The following is a 15,242-nucleotide window of genomic DNA, read 5'->3' as shown; positions in this document are numbered from 1 at the left end:
CGGATCCCACATACAGACCGGTTCCCGCTCACTGGCTGAGTGAGGTGTGGGAGCAACACTGAGGTTTGCGATCCCGTTGCCGGTCCCGGTCCGGTACGGGCGTGACACTGAGGGTTGCGATCCGTTGCCGGACACGAAAAAAGACAAAAAGGAAAAAAAAAAAGATATCTTCCCATTAATTTGGATCTTTTAAAAGTTCTTTCATTGGGGCCAGCCCAGTGGCGCACTGCTACAGTGCGCCGCTTGGGAAGCGCGGCGGCACTCCCGCCCGAGGGTTCGGATCCCACATACAGACCGGTTCCCGCTCACTGGCTGAGTGAGGTGTGGGAGCAACACTGAGGGTTGCGATCCCGTTGCCGGTCCCGGTCCGGTACGGGCGTGACACTGAGGGTTGCGATCCGTTGCCGGACACGAAAAAAGACAAAAAGGAAAAAAAAAAAAAAAGTTCTACTTTATTTTATTCACAGCTGGTGCTTACGAATGCTACTCACTCAGAATGTCAAAATATGGATTTGACCCAAGAGTTATAAATAATATAAGCTTTTATAAAATATATATAAATATATATACTTGGGGGAAATAAATAAAACATTGTATTTAAGGAATGGTTTTAAATAGGTAAGCTTTAGAATTGCTGCATGTCCGAAGTATTTCTCTAGTGAATTGCATACTGTACCAGTTAAAGAATTTTGGTACAAGAAAGGCATTTAGTATGATTGACCTCTATATCACTGAAAGATCTAAGAATTAACAGAAATCAATAATAATAGTTGGAAAAATGTTGTATACTCAATTTAGACAATTTTGGTCTTTTTAACACTGACAAAATCTTCTGCTTTCCCTTTCTAAATTTTTATTTATTTTAAAATTAAAGTGATATTTCTATGTGTATAGTTTAAGGAGTCAAATTGTATGAAAAGGCTTATGAAAACAGCAACTCTTCATTTCTCCTCACGTCCAATTCCCAATCTTTAGAGGCAGTCACGTTTCAATTCTTTTAGCTATTTGTTGTGATATTTGTCTTCATTTTTCTAAGTCAGTTGTTCTGGTTTTTGTTGGTTTTTCATTTTAGACAGTAGCTACTGATTTCCTTCTAAGAAAGATGAGGATTAGTCATCTTAGTCTCTCTCCCACCCACAAACATTTATACATACTTGGCTTTTTCTCATTTTTCTTTTATAGGATATCAGATTTAGGGAGGTAAGTTACTTAATATTATGTTACTATGACTATGCAAATATTTTTCACAGCTGAGTTTCAGAATTCATTATGATTATATTTCCTTTCTTCAATTTATTGTTTCACAAATAATTATCCCAGTTTAAATTTTTCTGCACTTTATGCCTATTATTAATACATCTGAAATTCTCTGACAAACCTAAAACACCTTTCAATATGGTTGGACACACCAGGTAATCTGTCAGCTCTGTTTTCTTCTTGGAGACAGCCTTCTTTATCCTAAGTAGAATTTCAGATGATTCTATTTTTTGGTAAGGCATTTTGTCTTGCTTCAGTGTGACTTTGTGAGGATTAAGATTGGGGTCTCTGGTCCACCCTCTCCAGAGGTCCATCTCCAGACTTTTAGCAGGGGTGGAGAGAAGATTGGCTTTTGGTGTTAAGCCACTTACATGAACCTTCAACTAGTCATCTGATTTCCAGCCCCATCCTGTGTTTTGTCTTCACTGTGCCTCCAATAAGTGCATCTTTGGCATGAGTCAGCTTGGTGCTGTTTCCGTTTTTATTGTAGTAAAATATAACATAAAATTTACTATTGTAACCATTTTAAAACATACAGTTCAGTGGTATTAGTATATTAACATTGTTGTGCAACCATTACCACTCTCTCCAGAACTTTTTCATCATCCTAAACTGAAACTCTGTACCCATTAAACAATAATTCCCTATTTCCCCCTCACAGTCCCTGGCACATTTTATTCTACTTTCTGTCTTTATCAGCTTGCTTCTCCATAGCTTCTCCCTCTCAGGTTCAGATTTCAGTTGTCTTGGTCTGGATAAGTTAGTTATCACTCTTTTCCCTTTCTAGCTTCCAAAATGTTGCTGTCTCTCATTTGCTGTGTTTTTTTCTCCATTCTCTTTATCCTAATGGGTTTTATACTTCTAAAGACTCTTAACTGTTTTTTTTTTTTTAAATTTTCAAAGATAACCAGTAAGGGGATCTTAATCCTTGACTTGGTGTTGTCAGCACCATGCTCACCCGGTGAGCTAACCGGCCATCCCTGTATGGGATCCGAACCCGGTGTTATCAGCACCACACTCTCCCGAGTGAGCCACAGGCCAACCCAGAAGACTCTTAACCTTTTAAAGTGAGGTTTCAGGAGGAAGATAAGGTCAGTCATACTTAGTTGAAGATCTTTCCCCCTCCACATTCCTTTGTTGTGTGTATATGTTTTTTAATTTAGGTTTCTTTTATTAATATATATTTTTTAGAATTTACAAGTATGCCAAACACTTAAAGGCAGTTTTATAGCCATACAGCTATAAAATTAAGCTTGATAAGTGGACTTCTTTATCACTGGTTCTCATTGTGTTGGCAGGGGTTTGATTCCCTAGACTTGCTGCAACCGCTAGGTCCCTCACCTTCTCCTCTAGCACACCTAATATGATGTCACTCTGGTAAACCATATTCTGCGCTTCTACTGTAGCACTTTTTATAGCAGTGTGAACCTGGCCCTTCTGTGGGGAGTGATTTTTTTTTTTTTTTAGTTTATCAATATACAGTGTAGTTGATTTTCATGTCCCTTTACCAGTTCTGTGGGGAGTGTTTTTGGGGGAAGACTGTTAGCCCAGAAACTTCTGTAAAAGTCTGCTATTCAAGATGTAGTTGAGGTATTTCCTCTTCTGTGCATCTTCTTCACAGAAGAAGAGTTAATTAATCCTTTTGTGTCTTGTGAATAATCCTGTGTTATTCTCTCTATGTTAGATCTGTCTGTCTACACTAGATACCTACATTACATGATGTGTCTCCATCTTTCTTTGTTAGAGTGAATTCAGGGTTTGGAGAACAGTTCCACATTCTGATACAATTCTTGGTCCAGGATACTTAATAAATAATTATTTACTAAATGAATAAATAACTCAGCTGGATTGGTTGAACATCCTGTTTTCTGGCAAACATTGTCATTGTGCCCTTGATCACTAGTATCCACTGAAAGCTGTGCCAGACACTGTATTGAATGCTTTTGCTTGTTACAAGGAGTCAGTGCTATCTATATAGTGATTAGTGTGGCCAGAATGCCTGGATTCACAAATTTCTTAACCTCTCCATGCTTCAGTTTCTTTACATATAAAATAGAGATAATAATACCTACCATGTGGTGTTGTGAGGATTAAGTTAATACATATGAAGTGCTAGCTTGATGCCCTGCACATTGTCTTTGTAGTGAATCTATTTTTCATCTCTAAGGGAGCATTGCCTGCTGTATCAGAACCTACGAATGAAAATCCAAGTAAGATGACAAATCTAGCTAATATTTAAAATATTTAGCTCTTTAAATCTCTCTGTATATGAACATGTTGTGAAATTATCTCCATGGACAATAACAGATTATGGTATTTAGATAATAACTTAAACTGGGAGGAATAATGTCTTCAGTATTACCTACCTACTAAAATACTATATTCTTTAAATATGCTGTTAGATATCCAAACTCTTTTAAACATATGGAAATATATTGAATGGCAGTGTCAAGACTCACGCTTTTCTCTCCCTAAGAGGGGTTTTTGCAGCCCATCAACGAATTTGATATTTGGCTTGATTTGTCTTCTAATTTGGGAGCCTGCTCCATTTAATTCTCCTTTCAGAGACTGTGCTAAGGGAAGGGTAACCTCTTCCATTCATTAGCAGTTATTGAACAATTGCTCATGTGCTAGACTTTTCAGATACAAGGGAGAATAAGACATAGTTGTTTTCCTTAAGGGACCATCATCTCATCATTTCAGTAATATTAAAATTAGAGGTTCCAGTAGAATATACGCATACTCTTTGACTCAGAATTTCGTTTATAACCCAGATGCTCCTCAGCTTATGATGGGGTTATATCCTGATAAGCCTGTTATAAGTTGAAAATATTGTAAGTTAAAAATGCATTTAATATACTTAACCTACTGAACATCATAGTTTATCCTACCTTAAACATGGAGAGACAGAATGGTTGTAAGGGTACTCGAAGTACGGTTTCTACTGAATACATATCACTTCAGCACCTTGGTAAAGTTGGAAAGTCGTAAGTCGAACCATTTTAAGTCGAGAACCTTCCCTGAATTTTATAAATGGGATAGAAATGTGAGTAGGAATTTATGTACAAGGTATTCATCAAACTATTATAAAAGCCTTAAAAGATAGGAGTTTTGGTACATCCATTATATTTTCCAGAGTTTCAATTAGAAACATGATATTACTTAAGTAATTAAAAGCTCATTTTTAAAAAGTCTGAACTGGTGGATTTACATGGGGATGAATAGAGGGTTATGTCTGTTGTTTAATTCCATGATCCATTATAAAGGAGTGGTAAAGTGCTCAGATCCATGTTAGAGCCCCAGTTCCACCACTTATTATATGTATGACCCTGATAAATTGGTAGTTTAAAATTCTGTAAATCTCAGTTTTTTAATCTATAAAATGGGCATAATATTAGTAGCTATGAAGTTTATTTTGAGGATTAAGTGAAGCAATGTATGTAACCTAAAAAATAAATAAATTAAAATAGCTTAATAAATATTTGCTGCTCTTACTGTTACTGTTTACCTTATACTCTTTCCCTTCTTAATGGCTTTTCTCCACAACTGTTATCCAGTCCATCTAGACCAGGGGTGACAGTGTTTTATTTGGTTTGACAAAGCCCATTGCTTTGAAATAGCCATGGAGAGGTTTCTGAGGCTTTTGCCAGACTCCACAGAGCTGTCTCCTGTTACCTGTGTCTGCCAGTTTTGAAGGAGGGGAAATAGAAATACATGTGTCTTGGGTTTTCCCTCCTTGCAGTACACCTTCTTTTGTCTGTTTGTACATACCCTCTCTCCTTGTTCTCTTTCAAGTTTCATGTACTTTTTCTTTTTGCACCTTATTTTGGTAGGAGTCTGTTAGCTCCATTTTTAAAAAGTGTTTTGGCTGTTACTGTTTTCATTTCACACAAAATCTAACTCTTCTTTAAATGAGACATGTCCAGGTCAGCCTTACAAACTAGTTACTATTTGTCTTTAATGAGAGGTCTAGAAGAAGCAGTGCTAAAAAGAATGTAAGGCTAAATAACTCTGAAGAGTATTTATGCTATGAAATGTCATAAATCAGAATTTTATATTAAAAAGAATACAAACAGTTGGGCTTTGAAATCACTTGCCTTGGGTTTAGTATTTTTTGTTAATTATTTTAAATCCAGGAATAATGCCATATTGTATTTAATTAACTTTATTTTGACTTATTTGAAGAGCAAGATGAAGATGTCTTAATGACATCACTCAGCAAGGAATCAGAAGGTAGGTTCCTTGGGTAATTTGCTTGGTAAGGGTAAGGCCTCAACTACTTCTGTACTGTAACATATCTCTAATGCATAATTGTCATGAACCCTAAAATTCTGTGGCTTTTTTTTTTTTTAGATCTGTGACTACCTCCCCCCTACCCACCCCCATTTCTGCCAAAATTCAGGATTTTTTTCTATGACTTTTTAGTACATTAGGTATACATTTGATATCGATATACATTTCCAAATGCTTGGCTCTTTTTTCTAAATTTTAATCTGAAAAGACTATCACTTTTTTTAAAGCTATGCTTGATTTTGTTCAGATTTTTAAAACAAAATTTATTAAGACATATGAGGGATCTTCAAAAAGTTGATGGAATGATCCATATTATCTTTGAATTCCATTTTTTTCCATGAACTTTTTGAGGTACCCTCATAGATTAAGTTCTACATGATATCTGGCTCCTGAAAAACTCAAAAAAGCACATTTAGTCCCCCAGTTTTACCGTCCCTACAAACTTGTATCACATTTATACTGACAACTAATAAAATTGACAGATCTGAGCTTTACCATTGTAGACATTGGAAAAAGCATTACTGAACTATAAAATAGACCTGGAGGGAAATCTGGCAGGGGAAGAGGAGTTTGTATCAGCCTGTGACAGTCAGGCACTGACTTACTGTGCGTTGTTTTAACAGAGAACTGAATAGTTTTGCTATATAGATGTTTTACTCAGTTATTTGTTAAAACAAAAGATGAATATTTATGGCCTTTTAACAATAATTTAAAAATTTTGCGCCTTAACTGACCTTTAAGTGGGAGGGAAGGGCTCCTTTGTTATAGACCTTCATGTGAAAAGCTCCCGCTGGGAATAAAGCTGTTAGGAATACATAAATTGGTTTCAGGTGTGCTGGAATAATTTCTGTTAACTCAGTGAAAGCTACTCTTTGCATATAGTTATTTTCCTGTGTTATCACTTCTTGACAGTGTTCCTTTGAAGTAAATCTAAAATTGCCTAGCCATGTCTCATTTTCTAAGTTAGGAAAATGATTATCCATAATTTTTAAAAGTAAAATTTCCAAGACTTCCTAGGATAAATACATTGGTTGAAATGGAACAGTACTTTTGGTGTTTCTTTGGAAAGACTGAAAATAGTCTTTTTGTTTTTCCTGGGCAGGGGGTGGCAGGTGAGAATGGATGTTACCCCTCCATGATGTGTCAGTCAGAATTCTTGGAGGTAGTAAAAACTAATTTAAGCACAATCATGTATTTTAAAAGGATATTGGGTAGAGTTCAGTGGCTCATCAAATTGTTGTGAGGGTTAGAGAACCAGGCTCAGGGCTAAGCAGCCAGAAACAATGCCCAAAATCACATTGCACAATGATTCCCATGAGGATGCCAGTGCCATTTAGAGACAGACAGACGCCACAGCCTGCCCCAGTGACATTGCTGGCTCTGGATGACTCTGAATGCTGCTACCTCTGCCCTGGACTTGACCTTGCTGCAATTGCTCCACCATTAGCGTGAGAATGAGTTCCTTCTGCTCTCTACTTCTTCTGCTCACTATCCCTTTTCCTAGTCTGGGCTGGACATGCGTGTTTGGCAAAGCACAAGTCCTAGATGTACGGATGTGGGACAGTGTTTGACTGTCTGAAATCGTAGGTGGGAGAAGTTCAAGCACACAAAAAGAATGATAGAAGTTTACCACACCTGATGTTTTGGACATAATGTCTGTGGAGCCCTCACTGTATGCCGGGCACTGTGCTAAGTGCTGCACAAGCGTTAGCTGTGTCATCCTTATAACAGCTTAACTTTAGAGATGAAAAAATAGGCCAAGAGAAGGTAAACTGCCCAAGATCACAGTTAGTCGTAAAGTTTATTACGATCTTGTTTATGGCAGGTATGAGGGTGCTTTAAAAAGTTCATGGAAAGATTGTATTATCTGTTAATTCTATTTATCCATGAACTTTTTGAAGTACCCTTGTATATGTGTTTAGGTGTTTTTTTAAAAGTTGAAATTTTGTGATTTTAATTAAATGCTTTAATTTTATCTATTTTTAAATAGATGATTGAATAATTTCTGAATTTTTTCCTCATTTTGTGACTATTTTTGTAATTTACTTTGTCACAGACTGCAGTCTGATAAAATGCTTTCTTTCTGAACATCAGTTCTTGGAATTGAGTTACTGAATGTGAGACAGACAGGCCAACATGGAGAAGGGGGGATAGAGTGACCAAGACTGAGGGAGGAAGGGAGAAAACATCACACACACACACACCCCTCTCACACCTTTGGGAGGGAGAGAGAGACAAACAGATATATAAGGAAGGAAGGGGACACACACATGTATGTTATTTTATAAGCAGCATTTTTTGTTACTTGTAACTGTAGGTTGAAAAACAATGAAACTCTTTCCCCTTCTGCTTTAGGAAAGTTGTTGAGCTTTTTTGTTTTTAAAGTTTGAATCAAATGCTTTCCCTAGAATAACCAGTAGATCTTAAGCCTCTCTACCAGTTTGCATTTTAAATTATGTATTTCTAGTTCTTAAAAATATATATCTAGGGGTAATATAAATATATATAAAATAAACAGGTGCTGTTATTTAATTTAGGGAGTATCCAACTTGTTTTGGGGAAAAATTGTAAAGACAAACTCCCATAGTTTCTCTGTTGTCAACAAAGCTAGAATATTTCTTTGTAAATTACATCTCCTGGTAATTATTCCTTTAGTACAAGTCTGTCCTGCAGATTTTTCTATGCTACCCAAACAGCACTTTATAATAATGTGATTTTAGTCACTTTTGCCTTTGGGACTATATGGGCAGCTATAATTTTTGTAAAAGTGATATCAAGTGCCCTTCCATACAAACACACTCTTGTAGACCAACTAAATGTGGGCTGGGTAGTAGAGAAATGCTTCATGTAAAATAAATGTCCATGCAATTAAAAGTGATTTTTGTTCTGGTAGGCTCCAAATATTTTTCGGCAATGTATAAAAGTGTTTTTCTCCTAGGAGATAAAAGAGGAATTTCAAAAAAATGGTAACTATTTTTGGTTGACTTCTATTTTTGAAGTTATGGGTTATCCCATAGAAAATAAAGGGGCTGAAGTATGCTTTATAAAAATTCCTTCATTTCTGAGGACATTAATGGAGTAGGGTGACAGTCTCTGGGGCACATACATGTAAAGATAGCATCTTCAAGAAGAAGCTATCAAATACTGAGGTCTTTTGGTATTCAAGTAACTTAACTCCCGGCAGTAATATCAAAGGCAAATCTTCTTAAATACCAAGCTACTCTCCATAGTGAATATTTTGTGTATTGCATTAAAATTCATGAAAAACAATAAAGCCACAGACTCTGATGTTGTTCAGATTTGTTTACATATCTTATGCATAATATTGAAGATATAGAAAAAAACTCATTCTGGAAGTTTTTACCTTGATGTTCTAAATAGAATCACAGTATTAAGATGTAATATTGTTTCTTACTAAAAAAATATATTTTGGGACGGCCCGGTGGCGCACTGCTACAGTGCGCCGCTTGGGAGCGCGGCGGCGCTCCCGCCGAGGGTTCGGATCCCACATATACAGCAGTATATATATATATATATATATATATATATATATATTATTCATACTGTGTGTGAGTGTATGCAAGAGGAAGGAAGGGAAGGAGAGAGAGATGACTTGACTATAGAGGGATTGTGTGTATGATAAAGTTTCAAAAACTACATAATCTATATGCTGTGCACTTGCATTTCCTTAAAATACAAAACAAACAAAAGCCATAGGTGATGCCCCAACATTGATTTCAAAACCATACACACCCTCCTGTTATCTTTATTTAGTCTTAATTATAGTTTTGCACACAAAGTGTTTTGTTGCTGAGAAAGAAACACTAAAATCCTAAGTTTTTAAAAAAATAAAGTTGTATTATTATAATTGGTGTATTTTTTTTTAAGCGTAAACTTTTGCTGAAAATTCCTAGCATTTAGAAAACTGGCATATGTATGTAGTCCTTTGGGAAAAAAAATTTTTTTTTTCCTTTTTGTCTTTTTTCGTGACCGGCAACGGATCGCAACCCTCAGTGTCGCGCCCGCACTGGACCGGGACCGGCAACGGAATCGCAACCCTCGGCGTTGCTCCCGCCCCTCGCTCAGCCAGTGAGCGGCCGGTCTGTATGTGGGATCCGAACCCTCGGCGGGAGCGCTGCCGCGCCTCCCAAGCGGCGCACTGTAGCAGTGCGCCACCGGGCCGGCCCCGGGAAAATTTAAATCAATGAATCTATTGAGTTTTTCTTCTGTTTAAATCAATAAGTTGTATTCATGTTTAAATGGCATGTTTTTTTAGTCATGGGAATAATTTGTTCCAAGGAATTTTCACTTTCTCCAAATAATTGAGGACCTAAGTGTAGCAAGGCAACATTTCCTGGGTAAGTAAGGAATTGCCGGGTAGTTAATGAATCACCTTGATTTTTATTTTAGAATAGGTATGTTACTTTTACTGTGTGCTGGACAGTAGTTGCATCTAATAATAACCACTTAGGTTTACAGTTTAGAAAGAAAATATTCCTACACGATATTTTCTGATTAATGACAATTATTAGCTATTGCCAGCATTTGTAGTTAAAAGACTACTGAGTGTAGTCTAAGATTTTTTTGAGGGTTTCTTTGGGGTTTTTTTTTGCCTTTTGGATACATCCTTCTAAGGATATGCTATTAAAATGTTGTGTTTTAAAGTGCCTTGAAATAATTTTATGTGTGGTTATACCACCAACTTTATATGTATGGTCTGGCTCATTTGTTTCAGTTTGTTTCCTATTTTTACAGGTTTTTTTCTTTTTGAACTTATTTTGTATTTTAAATTCTCTTAAAATGTGTCTCCAAGGTAAAAACTATAAAACAAGGTATATTCTGAGAAATCTAGCTTCCATCCCTGTGTCTTCCACCCTGCTTTCTCTTTTCTTCATAGGTTCCATTTAAAAATGATGTTGGTTTATCCTCCCATTGCTGCTTTTTGAAAGAAAATGCAGAAAAAGCAATCTGTATTTATATTTGTATTCCCCTAAGCTTTTTACAAAAAGAGTAGCATTTTGTGGAATATATTTATTATTCAGCTATAGGATGGGAAATAGGAAACTACTGACTTCTTTGAAGGCTGCTCTTAAGACCTGTTACTGGAGCATCTTTTCACTCCTTATAAAAGATTTCCTCTTATATTCCTAGTTGTCTCCACAACAAGTACAGTTACTTCAAAGAACATACATGTTCAAAAAAGGAAAAGATTGTCCACCCAGCTACCGCATTTGGCACTATTTAGCAAAATTTCATATCCAGCTATTCTTCTTCTAGAAGTCTTTACCAAAGGTGCACTGACAAAATTACAAAGTGACATATGCCTTTGTTCTCATTCCTTGAACGTTGGGACCATGTCTTGATTGTCTTTTATTTTATTATTATTTTATTTTATTTTATTTATTTTTTTTCCTTTTTGTCTTTTTTCGTGACCGGCAACGGGATCGCAACCCTCCGTGTTGCACCCGCACCTCGCTCAGCCAGTGAGCGGCCGGTCTGTATGTGGGATCCGAACCCTCGGTGGGAGCGCTGCACTATAGCAGTGCACCACTGGGCCGGCCCCTTGATTGTCTTTTAATTATGGCCTTTGTTTATTGGGGGGAAAAAAGTAATGGTGATATATTTGGCATTAAAATAATGGTGTTACTGTAAAATAAATGCCATTTTGAGACTTTCCTGTTTTAAAATATTGTAAGGTTAAATATTTCATCAATTGAAATTAAGTAATTCATCAATTTATTTATTCTTTCAATAAATATTTACTAGCACTTAATTTCATGGCAGTCATTGTTTTAGGTGTGTGAAAGATATCAGTAAACAAGATTGACAAAAATTCCCTTTTGGGGGTTATGTTCTAGTTATTATGGGGAAATAGATAAACACAAATAATAAATAAGCAATTAATGTATTGTGTTCAAAATGTGATATTTTAGAGCTCCTCATCTATGTCTTCCTTTTTTCTTTTTCCTTTTACTTTTTCCAGTCTATAAATGGCACTTAGGGATTACAAGGACCTGCTGGGTAAAAGGCATTGAGGACTGAAGAGGTCTGGTCCTGGGTGTCAATAGACTGTTTTCTGTCCCTCCCTCCTCACCATCAGCCCTGGTAGTAATGTTTTTTATTAGGAGGCTGCTCAAGAACTGTTTAGAATAGTTCTCTCTGGTCGCTATGATTTAGGTAATTGTTCTTAAAGATTTTATATTTTTTGTTATAATATATTCAAGACTAACATTCTTAATAATTGCACCTTTATTTCAGAAATGACCATTAAGAAGTAGATGCCCAGATGCAAAAGTGATGAAACAGTCCATTTGTCATAAAGTAAGATGCAGCTGTGGTGTTTCAACCAGATTAGTAAGTGTGGCCAAATCTTTTTTTTTTTACTTTAACTTTATAGTTATTTTATCTACTTTGAAAAACACTTAATAAAAAATATGGTGGACATTAAAAAAGTGTCACCTTGTATTTCTGTTTTTACTTTGTAATACAAATTCAAGCATATGGCTCTAGAAAATGTATGTCTGTGCTGCACCTTTTTAAGAATCATAATATTATTATAATATAACATATAATAATATATTATCATTATAATATTATAGAGTATTGTGATATTATAGGGTCACAGCTTTAACAAAATATATGGAAGAGTTATTATAATACCACTATCCAAATACAGCTACTCTTATAATTTTTGGATATTTGCTTTTCCTTCCAGTACATATTCTACATATTTTTTAAAAACATTATTTTGATCATAGAATTTTAAAGAGTATTCTTCTTGCATATCTTTTAGCATTAAGTTTGTTTCAGATGTTTCTCCCCGGGATTAAAAATGTACCCTTCAGTATGGTTTTCTTATTGCGGTGATGAAAATATTCTGAAATTAGATGGTGGTGATGGTTGCAAAACTTTGTGAATATATTAAAAACCACTGCTTAAAGGGATGAATTTTACAGGATGTGTGAATTATACCTAAAAAAAAAAAGTAGTCTTCAGAATATCAAGTCTGAGAGAATAAAACCCACTAGAGTTACTAGTGTTTTGGAATATGAAAATGTGCCACACATCATTATAAACCTAGCAAAAATAATTTGGTATTCTGTCAATAGAATAATAATAAGTATTTTTGTAATAATAAAAGTAATATAATTTATAAGTATTTGTATAAAAAATACTTTTATTGTTAGAGACCTACTATCTCTTAAGCTTTAGTAATATCAAATGTCATAATATTTTGAATATAATGTTAGCATTTTGTAATGTTTCCTTTTCAAGAGACTGTTTCAAAACTAACATTTTAACTTTTCTACCTGAAATTTTTTTAGGAACAGAATTGTATCTGTTTTCCTCAGAAGAGAATTCCACAAGGTGAGAAATTGTTAATGTAGTAACAAAACAAATATAGTTGAATACAGGGTTAATTGCTCTTGACTTTTTAAAATCCTTTTCCGTATACTTATTATATGTTTTCTTAATTATTACCAGACTCTTACAGATTTATTAGCCATTCTTTTACTACCTCAGAATTTGCTAGCAAGACACAGATCATCTTCTTTGAAGTTAATATTAAAAGGGTGTGATAAAAGTAGTCACCTTTGAAATTCAAATATTGCTTCTCATGGTCAGAGCTTGTTCCTAGCATCCTTAACAGTGGGTTTATCCCTTTTGGGGAAAACAGTTCTTTTCTTCCACTAGGGTTCATTTATCTTTTACTCAGTGGACTTTACCTGAATGACTGGGGAGAAGGTGGTTCATAGAAGCTCTGTTAGGGGCTTTAAATTAGAGATTGTTTAGCTGAGTTCCCACCTATCAAAATTGTGTAACTACTGTATTTAGTTTAAAAGTAGAGTGCTTCCTACCAATATGTAATAAAATATTAAGTAACATCTAATATACATTTTAAAATTCCTGAATGATCAACTTTACAATGGATTTTAAGTCATCATTAATTTATGTTATTATGAAAGAAGATGACTTTGACATAATAGTTTTTAACCTCAAGTACAGGATTGTTAAGTTAAAAATGTTCCTCAATTTGTGTCATGCCCATCATCACTGAAGAAGGACCATTCTTCTATTTCCTTTTATATCTGACCTTACTTTAAGGTGTTTTATATGTATTCTTCTGTTTTTGTCTTATAAAAAGTTTTATTATTCTATGTGCCTGTACTTTAATTTAAAATCAGTCTTGATCTCTACCTGCAGCATCAAAGCTGGATCTGAACCAAATCAAACCTCTCAGGATAAAAGATACAAGTTTATAATCCAGTACAAGTAATGTTCACACTACAGACAAATAGTTTGAGAGGAGGGAAACTATTCTGATATATGTGAGATCAAATTCTTCCTTGCAAACCCACAAAGGAATTTTAATCTCCCATCCATCAAAACTAGACACCTAACCTTTAAAAAGATAATACACAAAAAAGATAATAATATACGAAAAAGATAATAAAAGATAATATACAAAAAAAGTGAATATGCCACCCTAAACCATGCTAATATAACTCAAGAAGCCTATGGAAAATAAAGCACTTGACCATAGCAAGCCTTAGAGTAAATGATTTGATATATATAAAAAAGAGATATTATACATTAGATCTTAATGTAATGTATGCTCTGCTCTACTTTCCTCCCCTTTACTTCCCTCTTCAAGATCTGGCTGTATTGTTAGTTTTCACCTAGTTTGTTTTATCTAACTTGTGCATTGTATTCCAAGTTGATATTTGTTAAAATCAAGCTGTTAAATGTAAAATTCCTTAAATGTATAAGACACACTAAAATGGGCATTTTGGAAAAGGCCAGTTTGTGTTCATTTCTTTATATTAGAATTGAAATTAAAGAATGTGAGTTAGATGCTATGGAAGTTTAGAGGAAGAAATATAAGCATCTGTTTAGAAAGCTGCCTGTCTAAGAACCTGTTGGAACAAAGAAAAGGATGGTGGAGCCTAACAAAAACATGTATATAATAAAGTACCACAGACTATATAATTATAAAGAACAGAAATTTATTTTTCACAGTTCTAGAGGCTGGGAAGTCCAAGATCAAGGAGCTAATAGGTTCAGGTTGTCTGGTGAGGACTGCATCCTCAGGAGATGAGGAACACTGTGGCCTCACATAGTGGAAGGCAGAAGGGAAAGTGACATTAACAATGTTGCAAGAAGAAGCCTCCTTTATGAGGGACTTAATCCCATTCATGAGAGAGGAGCCCTCATGACCTAATCACCTCTTAAAGGACCACCTCTTAATACCATCACATTGTCCATTATGTTTCAACGCCTGAATTTTGGAGTGGACACATTCACACCATAGCAGGAAGGGAGTTCACATGTCTGCTAAAAGTGAAACCAGGGTTGAGGCTTTTTGAAAGAAGTAGTTATTTACATATCAACAATTAAATATTTATAAGATCTTTGGTGGGGAAACTGGAAACTCTTGAAGTTGATGTTGATTTGGTATTATATGCATTGTTGAATACTCCCCCACCTTTTATTTTATTTTTTGCTCCTGGCTGGTACAGGGTACTGAACCTTTGACCTTCATGTTACAAGGCTGAGCTCTGAACAACCAAGCTCACTGGCAAGCCCCTTAGCTCTACCTTTTAAAAAAATAACTGAATTGCTCCTGGCTGGTACAGGGTACTGAACCTTTGACCTTCATGTTACAAGGCTGAGCTCTGACCAACCAAGCT

General features: G+C 35.3%; 1 protein-coding gene across 1 annotated transcript in view; it reads left to right on the top strand.

Moving 5' to 3' along the window:
* The first annotated feature begins 12,891 nt into the window (after nucleotides 1-12,891).
* The window catches only part of FRS2 (fibroblast growth factor receptor substrate 2), a 52,175-nt gene continuing 49,824 nt past the window's right edge, over nucleotides 12,892-15,242 (top strand). The window contains exon 1 of the mRNA XM_008575229.1: nucleotides 12,892-12,918. The gene's annotated coding sequence lies outside the window, so the exon portion shown is untranslated. The remainder of the gene's footprint in view (nucleotides 12,919-15,242) is intronic.

This window comes from Galeopterus variegatus, unplaced genomic scaffold, assembly GCF_000696425.1.
Source record: "Galeopterus variegatus unplaced genomic scaffold, G_variegatus-3.0.2 Scaffold1159, whole genome shotgun sequence".
Taxonomy (NCBI): domain Eukaryota; kingdom Metazoa; phylum Chordata; class Mammalia; order Dermoptera; family Cynocephalidae; genus Galeopterus; species Galeopterus variegatus.
This window is presented reverse-complemented; position numbering and strand designations above follow the sequence as displayed.